Source organism: Hyposmocoma kahamanoa, unplaced genomic scaffold (assembly GCF_003589595.1).
Source record: "Hyposmocoma kahamanoa isolate Upper Pololo Valley unplaced genomic scaffold, ASM358959v1 79, whole genome shotgun sequence".
In the NCBI taxonomy this organism is placed as follows: domain Eukaryota; kingdom Metazoa; phylum Arthropoda; class Insecta; order Lepidoptera; family Cosmopterigidae; genus Hyposmocoma; species Hyposmocoma kahamanoa.
The window spans coordinates 3,774,775-3,790,162 of NW_020653993.1; the positions used below are offsets into that span (position 1 = coordinate 3,774,775).

Consider the following 15,388-nt stretch of genomic DNA (forward strand, 5'->3'; position numbering starts at 1 on the left):
CCGGTCATAGTCCCCTTCTCGTATACCCTGAGGATCAGTAGGGTGAGTCACCATAAAGTTCAATATGCTATGTACAATATCGTTACAAAAATTCGCTTCCATTTCGTTCCGCTGCAATATAAATTGAGCCTTAAAAGCTTCGGATGCTACTAAACACTTTCGCAGGAAGAGTGCGCTATAGGAGAGAATCGACGCGAGCGTACGCTGAACTGAGGATCTATTAGACCTCGCCGGTGAAAACGGTAATCGGTATGGAGTATAATTGGCCTGTAAAGTGGCGAAAATAGTCAGAGTCGTTGAAGATTTTCGAAGATCGTTGGCTACTACGAGTGCGTTGAGATTGGGAGAAGTTTTACGGCTTATTAATCTGCAAAAGTTTATTGAATATCACAGCCGCCCTCTAACCAAAATGCGGCGAAGTGACAAAATATTTTTTGAGGTATCATAAAAAAACCATAACCCAGTTTTGAATGTTGGAAATGTTTAATGATATTTCAGCTATTTATCGTTAAGGTAAGTTCCGATAAGTCGAGCACGTTAACTAATTGTGACTGTTTTAGAAGAGAGTTTTGTGCTCTATTTTTTGCTATTTAAAACGGATAATTAACCATTTGTCTCTTAACCGCGTTATAGTTAGTGGACGGCAGATCACAATGTTTTACTACCATGATATTCAATAATTCAACTTCAACTGCCTCCGCGACCGAACGGTTACCTTGCCGGACTGCCACGCATAGGTCCCAGGTTCGATTCCCGGGCCGGGAGAAATTTTTGTATGGCCTACATTTATTTCTCTCGTGAGTTTGGGTGTCGTTTGTTTATGTTAAGGTTGTATCCATCGCACCCGCGACACAGGGTTTGCCTAGTGTTGTACTATGTTGAGTGTGTGCGTTATTTTTTTTTTGTGAAATCGCTTCACTAGTTTATTATAATTATTAATACAAAGATCGAGGCCGAATAAGGAAGACTTTCACAGATGGCGCCACGGCAAAAAAGTCGTTAAGAATCAAAAACAAACTTCTGCCACAAGTACATAGAAAAATTAGTAAAGTCTGCTGGTTCGTTCCTTATTTGAAATACCATAAGGAACTTTTTTCTTTACAACAAATTCTCCCTTATGTCATTTTAAATTTCCATCGTAATACTGAAGGCGCTGATACGAATACAGCCGGATCGAACGAAGTTTTCTTATTGTTCGGTCTTAGTAGACCTGTGTGTACGTCTCCGTATATTCCAAAAAAATATTCTGTGTTTTTTGTAATAAAGATAATATCTCTAACAATGCCGTGCTGTTCAATTTGGTGGTGTGGGAAAAACAGCAAAACATCTAATTACAAAACAAACAGAATCACATTTCATCGGTAATTAAATATTAAATATGTAATTTTGCAATTTTCGTCCATTATAGCAAAGCTCAAGTTAACTGATCGATTTGAAGTGAAACAGTTGACGACACCCATTGACGACACCCGTCAATTGTTTCGAACTCGAGCTGGCCAATCGGAGCGTAGTTGTCACAGTAATGATATGGCAGAATAGTTTTCAAACAAATTAAATGACATTTCGTCTCTATTTCTGGTTATATGAGTATATAACCAGAAATAGAAAAGATGGGTGGCGTACACTATACAGGCAAGTAATTTATGATAAACGTTGCCATTTAAAAAAAATCGCTAGGTGGCTTGCGTTATGATATGAGGTGTCCTAAGAAGGAATTATTCAAAACGATTACGATACTTGTCAAAAAGTACTAATACCTGAAAAATATCGAGTAAAAAAGTATCGGTATCGGAGGGAAAGCACTCGATACCAAAAAGTATCGATACTTTTTCCGTGTCCGTAGCTCCCATTTTTCGGGACAAGTTACGATTACTTACGAGAACACCTCAGAGTGAATGTCTTTTTGTAAGATTCGCACCCACTGGGACTTGTCGCGGACTCTGCGTCGCGCTTGCATCTAACGCAACGGGCCGTTTTATTGGACATATTTGTATTATAAGCTTCTACAATAAATCAAGTTATCTTCACCGAAGTACGCCGTTTGATTCCTGGACGTACTAAGAGGACACCAGCTAGCCGAGCAAACCTCTAGCCTCCTTCCTACTACAAAAACTAATTAGAAAATAAACATGAAAAAAAATTAGGTGTATTTTGAACGGGAAAATTCAAAAATGCAATAAACAAAATTACGGTAAAAGCGTTTATTCGGTGAGGCCGTTCATATGGGAAAATCGGTAATCGATTATCGCTTACACTACACAGGCAGTAGTGACATTTGGTCCCGCCGGCTTGTGCGAATCGAAAATTTCGTCGACCGTAAAACTGCCTTTCGGGCACGTACGCACCGTAGCCATTCATGTACTGACATTGTGATAGACAGAGAATAACAATGATAGACATAATCAAAAATCGCGAATGGAATCGAAAAGCTAAGCTACCAAGAATTTGAAATGAATTGAAATTATGGTTTATTTTTTCCTCACAAACATAAAAAAGCTTATGAATGTATACAACCTCAAATGGCTTTGGTTGATTCCGCATGACAGTAAAAGTGTTGAATCAATCCATCGAGTATATAACCAGAAATAGAGACGAAATGTCATTTAATTTGTTTGAAAACTATTCTGCCATATCACTACTGTGACAACTGCGCTCCGATTGGCTAGCCCGAGCTCGAAACAATGACGCGTGTCGTCAACTGTTTCACTTCAAATCGTCCAGTTAACTTGAACTTTGCTATAATGGACGAAAATTGAAAACAATTACATATTTAATATTTAATTACCGATGAAATGTGATTCTGTTTGTATTGTATTTAAATGTTTTGCTGTTTTTCCTACATCACCGAGTATAACAGCACGGCATTGTTAGAGATATTATCTTTATTACAATAAATGCAGAATATTTTTTGGAATACACGGAGACGTACACACAGGTCAGTAGTTGTCCTGTCTATATTTCAGTGCAAACGAGAGTTGATATTTATAAGAGTCTCTATTTCTGGTTATATACTCGATGAATCAATCACTTTCGAAAAAATATATACTAAATGTGAGGGTACTAATAGGGGTAATACATACACTAATTACTAGACGGTATCAAACACGATTCCTAAAAGTTTTCACGACAGAAAAAACACAAACTTACCTCGCAATTTTACAAGAAAACCGCTGTGTTCAATAAGTACTTTACATATACCAATTTTTTTTCTAATATCAGCTGAACTAAATAGAACACGTGTAGTATACGATACACTTTTTCCAAATGGCATTAATTTCGATTGTAAAAAATTAATTCTGAACTAAATCCACTATCTTTGCCGCTCGCCCCAAGCAAATGTGAGTTGGATCTGAGGTAGTATGGATTCTTAAGAATAATAGCAGCAGCAGAGCTCCTTGTGAAAGAGTTCGTCTAAGGAAGTATTGCTACCTCACCTAGGATAAATATTACCATCGTAGGGTACATAGTAGAGATGCCACGAATATTCGGCTACAATTCGGTATTAGCCACTTCCTATTCGGCCTCTTTTTATTCGACCGAATGCTACGACTATTCGGCCGGATACCGAATATCAAATAATGATAAAAAGCTCATATTATTCAAAATGTATCATGTACTTTAATCACAAATTATTGCTTGAATACATAAATTAATCAGTGGCAGGTTGTGATGAATGAAAACAAATTTTTCAGCTTTTTTTGGTAACAAACGATTGGGTTTTTCTTCACAAACAATTTCTGCATCTGAAAATAGCTTCTCACTGTAAACACTACTGCCAGGAGACGTTAAATAAATCTTAGCAAGTTTTAACTGGCTTATAAATATTTAATATTAAATAAATAGTAAATTAGTATGACTTATCCAAAGAACAGAGTCCGTTGTGACAATATAGCGAAAAGAATATAAGTACATTACGAGAATAATTTCGTTATTCAAAATATGGCGGTAAAGGTGCATTGAGAATTTATATATCTTATTTCGTTTCGGAAATCATAAAATCGAACAACGGTCGATCTGACATCCACAGCGAAGAAAAACGACTGAAATGTATGTCCTAAGAATAAGTAGTCTTATACATAGGTCTTTGTTCTACGGATGAGTCGATTAGATGCCATTGTTGTCACGGCGCCGTGAATGAACAGCACAACTATTTTCCATAAAAAAGAAGACACCAATTCAGTGAGAGACGCCACAAACTTTCATCAAGGCCTGTTTATATGAAAATCATTTGTGAACCAGGTTTTGTCAGGCAAAGATCGTATTTACACTTACGACTGGTCCATTTCTAAAATATAATGTTTATCTGAATACATTTTCTCAATGGATAAGGTAAATTATCTCATTCCAATATACCTATAGGTATATACGAGTAAGTATATCCTTATAAAACTTTCTGAGCACGTCGAAAGCGTAAACGACCACTTTATTTCCATAACTAGGCATTTGAAGCTTCCCCAAAAATGAAGATAATTTGATACTACGATTAAGCCAGCGTTTATTTTAGATTTTATGGCAAAACTTCCCTTAGAAAGCGATTCGACTTGCATAATTTTTGTATTAAAGGGTAGATAGTAAATTTAAATGCACAGGAAAAATGAATGTCTTTATAGATTGAAGGTAGACATTTGAAGCAAATAATTTAATAAAAGCAGTGGTAAGCTAATGGTTTAACCTACCGCCTTTCAACCAGAGGCCATGAGTTCGAATCCGGGCTTTCACCTCTTTGTTTCTTGGAATTTGATGAGGGAACTTTTATTTCAAATTTACCACGAGCTTTTCGGTGAAGGAAAACTGCGAAGTCCCCGACCCGCATTAGGCCAGTGTGGCGGACTATTACCTAGCAAACCCTCGCCAGTAGCTAATGCTACATCGCTGCTAAAAGTCGCGGTGTGTAAGTCGCTCCTAATGTGGTTGAAACCAACCAACAGGCTGAGAAAAATAAAGTAAATAATTATAATATTGATACTCTCGTTCGAGAATTTATTTTCATGGCCTCTTCGAATTTTCGGCGGAATGCATATCACTTACGTGCGAGTAATAGCTTCAATAGATTATCCAAACATATATCCATAATATTGACCTTTTTAACACTAGTGTTGCATCGGTGAAACGACTTATCAGTAGTTTGTTTTTTGGCGAGAAGGTAATTACTAAGTGTTGCGAAAATGTACATAGTATAGTTAGTAGTTATATAAATTAAATTTTTATTGAATTGATATTCAATTATTTTTTTGTGAAATTACTCCACTAGTTTGTTATAATTATTAATACAAAGATCGAACACTCAGAAAAAACACTCAGAAAAAATTCCTTCGATCCGGTCGGATTCGAACCGACGTCTTCTTGCATACCGTGGCAGACGCTATACCAACTAAGCCACGTAACGAACCAACGGACCTCACGAATTTTTCTATGTGCTTGCGTCGTGTCTTTGTATTTGGTCTTTCAACGACTTTTTAGTCGTAGCGCCATCTATGAGAAATATACATAATATACAAATAAAAATATTCACATTATTTGCAATGAGATCACTTCTTGCCTATTATAAAGCACTTTGTATTCTTTAAAATGCGGAAATTGGTTAATGGGTTCGTACTCTTATCTTTAATAAAAATGCAAGTAAATTAATTTGCTACTCCGCGAACCCAATGAAGGTTAAATCGTGCAAATAGCAGTGCTTGTATTAAATATTTTTTTCATTTAATAAAATGTACAAAGATTAATAACACAAACGGAACTATAGTTACAGACACCACCACCAAAAACATATCCGACACGTGTTGCGCCTCAATACGAGGCATCCTCGGGGGTTGTTGATTGTTCGACGCTCTGCCGAAGAATCTTCTTCAGCGTTCTTCGGCAGAACGTCGAACAATCAACAACACACATACACACTTGCCATGGACTTCCGCAAAGTAACGCCTGAATCTATTAATTACTTTCATCTTTGTGTATGAACATAGTAGTAAATCGTGAATTTTCCTAAAATATAATGATTAAATTTTAAAAATAACGTCTAGACATTCTTTTTATAAAGTAGGAGCTATTGCAATCGCTACGCTTGAAAAATTTATTTCTCGCTACGATATTATTGCTACGCTCGGCGATCGCACTAAAGGTCTAATTTAATACACAGAGATACGTTCGCGCTTATGTCTGGATTTACCCTTACTTATGTTTTACGATATCGTTTAAAATAATCGAAATCGAGTTTTTGTGAACTTGTGGTGCCATTGGAAAGCAGTTAGCGTTTGCACTAAAGCATTAAGCAGCATTTAGCATTTTTAGTTTAAGTACTGCCGCCACCTTACCTGTTTCTGCCGCCAAGCAGTAATGTGGGCATTATTGCGTTCCGGTTTTGAAGGATAGTGAAATTACAGTCACATGAGACTTTTCAAGTTATGCCTTAGGGTGATGGGCACAATGAGGGTTTGTAATATCTGAACCCGGGGTCGGTTTAAAGTTGCAACGAGACCCGAATGAGCCCAAATGCGTGTTTTTTAAATTATATGTTTAAGGAAACTGATTAATTTTCGAAAATATGTTTTAACGTACGAGTCTACATACGTAACTCAGGTTCAGACGAAACAAATTTAATGTCATCTTTCGAGGTGCATCTGAACCCGGGACTGGATGCAACTCAAATTACACTATTTTTGACAAGTAAACAGTCCCGGGATCACAGGATACTCGCATTTGGGCTCATTCAAGTTCCGTTGCAACTTTAAACCAACCCTGGGCCCAGATGCTACAAACCGCAGTGGCAGTGTCTCTCAGATCTTAGCAATTTAAATTTCTGAGTGGCAATGCAACATGCTACTGTGCTGGTCACCTCTCAGGCAAGGGTTTAAGTCATAGTCCACCACGCTGTCCCATGAGGGTTGCGGACTTCAGACGATTTCCGAGAGGTTGTGAACCACACCAAAAAGTTTTTAAATTAAATTAAATAAAAAATTACGAGAAACTCAGAGGTTCCGGGCCTGGGTTCGAACCCACTTCCTATGCTTACCAGTCGTAATAAATTGCTAATTCACATTGTTACTTTTGTCCATATTTGAATTTGTCCCAAGCGCTGGCAATATACACTGAATCTTGAAACCAAATCAGATGAAAATATGAAATTTAGAGAAAATGAAAATGTATTATTTTAAATTACTTTTACCAACTTCGAGCTCGAGACGACACTATCATAAAGCCCAAGCTTAGCCAACGGAGTTACGGGGCTATCGAATTTACATAATGCAAAACGGGCTTAAAATTGCCAAATAAACGCTAAAACATTCAAAGCACTTATTCAACTCAGGGCAATTTCATCAACAACTTAATTACAAGAAAAGAAATCTACTTTTATTTGAGTTTGCACACATAAATTACTTTTTAATCCAACCCCCCAATAAGCACGAAAAGGAAGGTAACGAAATAAACAGACAAAAAAGCTGCACCACAATTTTCTGTACGACGAAAAATACGCCGAATCTGCTCCATTCATCGTCCAAAAACTTGTGACCCATGAAAGTTAGTACGATTGGTCGTAATTTATTTTGTAACATAAAAGATGTTAGGGTTAGGGGGGATCATTTTAGGATGGATGACGTTTTATACTGGAAAAGTGAAAATAAGAGCGCTGTGGTTCTAATTTTGTGACAACACGTCAGCGGATCCTGCAGATCCTTGAGCCTGAACATTTTTTTCTGCGAATTTAGCATCACTGTAACGGGTGTTAGGGTTTTTAATATCATTTCTCTATTTTTTCCAAGTTGTCTTTTGACACGGTATCTTCTTAGTTCTTGAAAGTATTAAACATGCAACTTTCTTTCATTAGTCATTTTGAGATTGTCATTTTGTTTTGTAAATAATGACACGTTATATTAGTACTCTGAATTTTTAGCAGAGCTTCTTGTGAAAGAGTTTGTCCAAGAAAATACTAGGTAAGGTGGCACCTATTTCAGCTGCCAAGCAGTAATGTGAGCATTACTGTGTTCCGGTTATACAGGATGAGAATTGCTGGAGAAATTACACAGGCATAGCTGTTATGGACACGCGTGACTTTCCACCAGGAGCACGTTTTGTTCGTCGTTCATCACTTGGTATTATAAAAAACAAAAGAGAATAAGGATATTACTTGAGTCAAAGTAATTAAGACATATTTATTAATTTAACATAATGGAGTAGCGAGACGAAACTTGGTTGGTCTTTGGAATTGTATTTTGACGCCAGTGGCCACCGTCCTACATGAAAAGATTCCGAGTTATTTATCTCGTAGAACCAATTTCGATTTTTAGTTATCCAGAACTGGGTGTTTGTAGTACATGGAATTTCCTAGTTTGAAAACCAGGTAATTGATGAGGTTATCTAGCACTGTTATGATTACATTATAACAGATCATTATTTAAATGATATTCACAATAGGATAAACTCGATTTAAGACTATATACAATACCGTAGACACTTGCGTTTTACTGGAGGCTTGGGCTCTAATTCCCCTTTTACAAGGCTTCGTCTAGACACCCTAGTGATATCGGATATAATAGGATCTCCCTTTAAACTATTCAATACTTGTTCTAAAAGAATATATAGCTTTGTTTCACATACCAACGCTCATACCATAAATAAATAAAAACAAAGATACAGAAAATAAATACTATTTCTAAACGAATCGAAAGCTTTGCTTTAGGAACAACAATGCGGACGTCTAGAGCTGTCACTCGACACTACAATTACGTTCACTAAAGTCAATAAAGCAGAAGCAAAAGCAACAAAGACAAAGCAAAGCGGAAAAAAGCACTTGTTCTAAGCGAATCGATAGGTTTGGTCCATGAATAATGGCATCGATATCTAAAGCTATCTTTTTATAGAAAACTTGTGTCCACTGTTATAAAGTACAGCAAAAAACAAAAGCAACAAAAGATACAAAGCAAAAAAAGAACTGTACACAAATCGATAGTTTTGTTTCTTGGACAATAATACCGGTATCAAGAGCTGTCTTTCCATGCAAAAAGCACGTCCACTTAAATCCATAAAGTAAAAACAAAAGCAATAAACACAAAGCTAAGCGAAAAAACCTTGTTCTAAGCAAATCTATAGCTTTGCTTTATGAACAAAACACTGATGTCTGGAGCTGTCTTTCTCTTTAAAAATCACGTCCAGTAAATTCCACGAAGCAAAAACAAATGCAACAAAAACATATGAAGCGAAAAAAAGAGACTGAATTTACGCGTGGGCAATATCATACGTTTCTAACTTCTTGCAAAGCTCTTCTCGCTTACTGTATTAAAGCCACATCTGCAAAATGATAACTTTTCAGGAAAGAGGCTAAAGATTGTTCGAATGAAATTAAACGACAACTTTTTTATGCTTACCTAGAAGAGTTGTAAAATTTCACAGGTAAGTTTCAAAGGACTGGAATACTCTCTGTGTTTTCTGAAAAGCAAATAGAGTGTATAGGCATTTTTAGGCAAACGCGTACCATCGTCGGTCACATCATCGCTTAACATCAGGTGAGATTGTCGCCAAGCGCGTGTCTATTATTTGTTAAAAAAGGTACATAATCTGTTTCATATATTTCGTATAAGTTTTATGACCTTCATGTGATTACCTTTGACGTATCAGATGTGGCTATACCTTTCATTACACCAACGTTGTACCACTATAACGATCCTGACCTCCTTCCTCGTTATTGCACCTTTTTATCACACTCTTTACTGGTTCCTGGGGACTTACTTTTAAAATTTTGAATCGCTTTCGAATACCTTTTTTATACTATCAAGTGACGGGACGAACAAGTCGTGCGCTTGATGGTAAGTCACACGCCTATCCATAACAGTCGCAGTGCCATTCAGAGCTTTAAATCGCAGAGATCTGAGGGGCACTGCCACTGCGCCCGTCACTTTGAGACATAAGTGGACAAGTCCCATGTGCCTGTAATTTCACCAGCACCCTTTTCTTTTCCTTCCACTATTTTTACGTTGTTCCGTTCCGACTTCAATTACATCAAAATTTTTGAAACGAGATGACTTGCTTATTAATATCATATAAAATCGTCATCATTATAAAAAACTCAACTTCACCTCCTTATGCAACTCCCCGAAGCGACGTGCATTCCTCTAGAAAATGTATACTATTTAACTGTCAAAAGTTTCTCGTGCATTTTATAGCGAAGAAACAATAAGATGTGATGAAAATTGTGTGTGCTCATTGCACATACATTAACATTACACATTATTATTACTGTCAACAGTTCCTAATACGTCAAGAAATGATAAACCTTTAAAAGAACACCAACAGAGCCCTCACTCAGGTCGAGGTTGAGAAAACTAAGAAACGTATGCGTACAGACTACAACATTACATTATTGTGGCTCAAAACTCAGCCACGCTGACTGTGTCGCCATTAAATCCTCAAGCATGGGCCATTATTTGAATCGTATTGCACAAACAATTCAGGTTAGAACTATCCGAAAATCCCCTCCAATTATCCTTACTCCGGCTAACCTGACTCCGAAGCCTATTTAAAGATTTCTGAATCAGCCATGGCAGTTAGTATCGAGGACGAAGATTCTCAGAAAGCGAGACAAAGGTAGATGGCACTCTTTCGCGCACTTTGGGCACTTATCAAGGGCACTTACTATTATGTTGTAAATTCTGATAATAAATAAACATAAATCAATATTAGGCAGCATCACATACATTGCTGTGATTCCAAAGTAAGTAGCTAAAGCTCTTGTGTTATGGAAATCGGAAACAACGACTGTACCACAAACACCCAGACCAGTGACAATATGAAAAAAGTATGTTTCTACCGTGAAAATCGGTACGCAAGTCACTCGACCACGGATGTCGTCAAGAACTAACTGAAGTTCCCTAGTTTCAAGAAGCAAAAGACGGTAACGGTTTTCAACATCGATAGCATATCTTAGATTATCGATACTCGCTACCATCTGTTCTGAAATAAAAATACCCAAGTTTGCTCAGCGAAGAGCATCTTTGCGGTCCATAGCGCAATTACTATATGTTCGTTGTTGTTCGTTTGAAAAGTGAGCGAGTTTGGATCGAGAAATACGAAATTGTTGAAATAGTGTAATCAAGAGGTGGTTGTATTAGTTAATTCTTTAGTTAGTTTTAACGGATAGTATTTTAATTTAAAATCAATTTGATAGCACATTGGCAGATAGTTTTAGAAAAAAGTCACAGATTAATTACAATTACACATATTCTTAAAGGTGCCATTAACGAATTTCCTCATTTAGCAAACAATGTAAAGTGTTTAACAAAGCTAAAGAGACATTTATGAAAAAAAAAAATAGCACATTTATACAAAAAGTACGTCGTCAATATCATATGATCATAGGCCTCCCCCAAAGATCTAGACTAGCTGGTCGGATGCAACGTGCATTCATCGGTTACTCGCCACTCTTACCAAGCCAACCGTCCATCTAGTAGGGGGTCGTCCCACTGAATTTGACAAGTCGTTCCATATGCCTGTAATTTCACCAGCAACCTTAGCCTTCAAAACCGAAACGCAGTAATCTTCACATTACTGCTTGGCGGCAAAAATAGCTAAGGTGGCACTTCTCTGGATCAACTCTTTGATTTTTCTCCACTGCTACTAAATGTTTTGCGATAGGCAACTAAACATTTACAAATTTAAGTACGTAACTTATAAATTTGTCATAGGCACATCGCCACTGGTTTTTTAAGTTACACAAATGTGAAATAATATTTTTTTTAATAATATCAAGTGACAGAACGAAAAAGTCGAGCACCTGATGGTAAGCTACACGCCTGTCCATAACAGTTGCACTGCCCGTCACCCTGAGACATACGATGACAATTTCCATGTGCCTGTAATTTCACCAGCACTCTTACCCTTCCAAACCGGAACACAAGACCTAATGCTGATATTGCTGCTAGACGGCAGAAATAGGTAAGGCGGCAGTAGTTCCCTGGACGAACTCTTTCACAAGGAGCTCTATCGGTACTAAAATCATCATAAATGTTGAATAAGTCTGTGAGAGCGCTGCTGACGCTGGTGGATTGTAATGTTGTAAGGCGAGTGTAGTGTAGTAGCCTCCGCAGCTTCCGCAGCCTCCGCAGCCTCTTACTTAGTAAGTTTAAAGTTCAGAGTTCAAAAGGGTAAAGAACTAGTGGTAATAAATCCAGTTTTATAAATATTTATTTTTAAAATACTAGAGATTTTTCGTAAGTGGTAAACGGCTCAAAAAAATAAGAAGAGAAAGTCTTAAAAGAATGTTCTCCCTGTTCGAGTTTCATGTGAGTTCCAGTAGTTCAACTTAACTCTATTTTGTTGCTCTTTTGTTACATACGCCTTTGTACTCGACGACGTATTTCTGTTTGCGTCTTTGTCGGGTCAAGAAATATAGTTGCAGCTGTCTCTAATCCATGTACTGTGTGAATATATCGCCGGAAATGGTACAATGACGGTTTATATGAGAATTATCGCTGTACTGCTTGTATAAATATATTTCATTTCTATTTTATTAAGGATATTATGAGTGTCGAAGTGTAAGATTGACTATACAGGGTGAAATAAAGTTTATGTCAAGTTTAGTAAACATAAAGATACGTTTTAGGCGTCTCCTTCTGAAATTGGAAAGTTTCTAGAACCGCTTTAATTAAACCTATTATAAGAGCTTATAATATTATTTATTATTATTATATTACCCAAGGTATTTAATCCATTGAGCCACAGGTTGCTTTAGTTTTATTGAACTGGTTGAGCCACGCATTGAGTGCCAGACTCACAATAAAGAACTAATATTAAAACACGCAACTCTGAATCTTGCACATAATTTAGCACTGATTAATATCAATTGTCATTCGTAATTGGAGTTAGATTTTTGAAATTCTGCTCACGGGGTTGCGTATTGAAAAGACAAAAGTAGTATTGTTAAAAAATATCATGTCTGCAGTTTTTTTAAACGGATTCATTTTTAAATATAATTAGTGTAATTTCTCTTTTTTTTATATAATATTAAGTAACGGTACGAACGAGTCGTGCGGCTGATGGTAAACTACATGCCTGTTTATAACAGTTGCAGTACCATTTAGAGCTTTAAATCGCAAAGATACCACCACCACGATCCACCGCGATCGGCACCCTGTGACATAAATTGACAAATCCCATGTGCCTGTATTGGAACTCAGCAATGCTCACATTGCTGCTTGGCGGCAGACATAGGTAAGGTGGCAATACTTCCCTGGACGAACTCTTTCACAAGTAGTTCTACTGCTACTAAAAATCGTGAATAACTCCATTAATTTGTACAAAGAAAAAATTGTTCGACCCGACAGAACTTGAATCTGTGTCTACGCTGCACCGTAGTGATGCTCTGCCAACTGAGCTACAGGTCGACTGAGCAGGTCGAAACAGGGTCTGTTATAGATCTTTGTTTTAGGTTTTCCGGCTTTCAACGCTGCTAGCGACATCATGTGAGAGATTTATGAACTTTCTCACTCAATCGGCACCTTTACTCATGTTGCATTGGAAATATGGAACTTCAATCATGTTAACTATCAATATGCTTCGTGAAATCAATATCAACTTGATAAAATTCATTAATTAAAATGGTTTCTGTAATAATTCTGCTTGATAGGTTCGTGACATGTTACAAGAAAACAAGTAATCTGAAAGACCTGAAATAACACTTTGTTTGTAGGAAATGAAACTGTTTTTTCGGACATAAATCGCGTAAAAGCGTGAAGCAAAACATTGACACTTATTAATAAGTAATGTAGCGCGCAGTGCTAGACTATGGTTGAAACTAGTCGGACCGCTTCCGACTAAAATACTACGCGAGTAAGTCCGGTTACGTTTATACTAAATATAATGTGTGATAACCGCGTTAGTTTTAATAATAAATTGAAATTAGTCGGTACCTTTTTTATACTTAAATAGGATAGTCATAAAATATATTATATGAATTTTGTGTTAATTTTTCTATGTTTTAAATGTATTTATATCCTACAAATATTCCACACTCTTTAGCTACTTATATGAACTGATCACCAACTCAATTGAAAACCTTACATGTTAAACCCTAGTTTGGCTGATGAGGTTTACATATATTGCAATGTACAGTATTTCCTTACGTTTATCTTATAATTGATCTTCGATTCGGCTAGATTCGAACCAGCGTCTTCAGTATACTGTGCCAACGCTCTCCCAATTGAGCTACGGAACTGGTAGATTTTACGAATTCTGTGGCTCTAGTAAGTAAAAAAACCCAACTTTAAAAGGAGACACGAAAACCGTTAAAGCTTAATATGATATTAAGCATTAAGTGCTTTTCGCGTTTGCTTGCAAAGTTGGCTTTTTTTACTTATATCTCTTTTTCACTAGAGCTATAGAATTTTTCTATGTGCACCTTGCAGATTTTTGTTTTTTTTTTTTTGGTTTTTAACGACTTTTTTTGCCGCAGCTTAGCGCCATCTTTGAGAAATCTATGACAGTTTTCACTAAATTTTTATTTATTTACTTACCCATCCTGTTACTAGTTAGTAATAATGAAAGCACGAGTACGACTATTGAAGTCATTTGAAGTATTATTTTCCTTAAGTTACCAATATTAATAAACATTTTTAAAACAAGTTTCAATTCAAATTCAATATAAAAATATATCTCATATTTTGCTCAAAGCCACCCTCCTTTGACCTTTTATCTTGAATATAAGAGAACATTAACAAAGTGATATTAAAATTAATCTACCCGAAAAAATATATGAGAAAAGAAATGTCGATCAAAAGCCTAATTGTCCAAGCTTTAATACGATTACTTCGCTTTTCACTTTTCTAAAACGGGAGCATTATGAATATTAAGACGCTATTACACTTTTGCCAGAGTTCTTCCTTCTTCAGGAGTTTTAATGTATTCATTTTGCAAGTGTTGGTTTGCTTTGTTTACTTATATAATATTTTATTAAGTGATTTGTTTTGAATTTTTTGTATTCAGTAAGATATCTATGCATGAAAAAGATGTTAAAGTTGTTAAGCGGGTACTATCGCCTATAAATCTAAAATGTAGCGATGCAATAATTTGTAACCAGTGTAACCACTCTTAGTCTTGGCGTTAAGGATTCGATCGGGACACATTCCTTTGAACAAGTTCAGATATAGGAAATGAAACAATTTCGAATTCGAATTCGTTTGTTTGTTTGAAAAACCAAACATATACGTGATTTAGATCTGAAAAAATAGCTTCTCTAATCGCGAACACTGAAGAAGTTCGGATATCTGATGTTAACGTATGAGACGTGCCATTTGACAATACACGTTTATCGTGTGATAATGGAGTGTGTTAGGAGTGAATTGGGAACGAGTTCGAATGTTGCGAAGCAGATCGTTAGGTGCACCATACAAGTGTTACTTTCTGT

General features: G+C 36.5%; 1 protein-coding gene across 1 annotated transcript in view; it reads left to right on the plus strand.

Annotated features, from left to right (window-relative positions):
- Positions 1-15,388, plus strand: part of LOC113233523 (irregular chiasm C-roughest protein-like) — a 111,353-nt gene that overhangs the window by 51,678 nt on the left and 44,287 nt on the right. The gene's annotated exons all lie outside the window — the stretch shown is intronic.